This window comes from Lontra canadensis, unplaced genomic scaffold, assembly GCF_010015895.1.
Source record: "Lontra canadensis isolate GAN:19392208 unplaced genomic scaffold, GSC_riverotter_1.0 scaffold23, whole genome shotgun sequence".
NCBI lineage: Eukaryota > Metazoa > Chordata > Mammalia > Carnivora > Mustelidae > Lontra > Lontra canadensis.
In genome coordinates, this window is record NW_022631017.1 from 7302232 (window position 1) to 7303326 (window position 1095).

Genomic DNA, 1095 nt, shown 5'->3' on the forward strand with positions numbered 1-1095 from the left:
TCTTGTGTGTGCTTCTCCCCAACTAGACTGCAAGCTCCATGAGATCGGAAGAGTGCCATATTCTCCATGTCAGGTGCCACAGTGCTGGGCACATGGTAATGATAGTGAAGAAAAACCTGACATGTTTCTGGAACTGATGCTATTAGTGTACTACCAGAGGAAGAGGCAGGACCTTCTAGGCTCCAAGAAGAACCTAGGGTCCACAGCTTAGTGACTCAACATGGGGGCCTTTGGAACTGAGTAGCTGCAACCCATCGGTGACATCATAGTAGGGAAAAGGGCCTTCAGTCCCCTTGACTTCCATGGATTCAAAGAGACACTGCAAGAGGTGGAAAAGAAAATTCCCCCTTCTCTCCAATTACATCTTTGCTCTCATCTCCTCCCATATTTCAGTTTCTAGCCCAGACTGTATAAAAGAGTGAGTCTGACTGACTCTCCTGCTTAGAGGTGTGTGTTGGGAGAGAGGGTATGTGGGAGGTTCTAATCCTCCAGCCTGAAGAATCAGACTTCTTCTCCTTATCCTTCACCCTCTTCTCCCTTCCCTGAAAATTCCCCTGACTCACTAATATTTCTAGTTACCAGCTCCCTCCTGCCCCAGCTTTCATTTTCTCCATTTCTCCTCTTTTTAGAGAAAATGAAGAGACGCCCCGTTGTAGAATCCATCTCTAAGTCCTTACTCCTGGAGGAAGACAATTTCCTTCGGAAAGAGGCAGAGTGAGTATTGTATTTGGATGGGGGTGGGGTAGGGCTCTGTCTTTGAATTTTCTTTATTTCTCTTTCAACTGATTTGAATTTCCCCCCTTTTAGGAAAGCCAGGCACCCCAAAGGATCAAGATGGGAAGCAAAGAGAAGCCTAAGGGCTCTGCCCCCTCACTCACTGGTGAATAAGTTCTGCTTCTCTGTGCTCCCTGTCCCTGAGCCCTGTCTCTGTGGATGTAGTCTAAGGACCAAAGCAGTGTTGCACCCCCGGCCCCCTCCAGTTTCCCGCCCAGCCTCTCGGGTGCTCCCTAGCTTGTCAGCAGGGAAGAAACAGCTGTCTCCTCCAGTGATTATCTTCAGGGCTCAACTCTCCCAGAGTTCTCCAAAGCCCAAGGC

At 48.9% G+C, this 1095-nt stretch overlaps 1 long non-coding RNA gene across 1 annotated transcript; it reads left to right on the plus strand.

Annotated features, from left to right (window-relative positions):
* Positions 1-330: 330 nt before the first annotated feature.
* LOC116870590 lies at positions 331-846 on the plus strand. The gene is made up of 3 exons (XR_004383253.1): positions 331-418; positions 630-714; positions 808-846. It is a non-coding gene; the product is annotated as an uncharacterized LOC116870590 (long non-coding RNA).
* The last annotated feature ends 249 nt before the right edge of the window (positions 847-1095 follow it).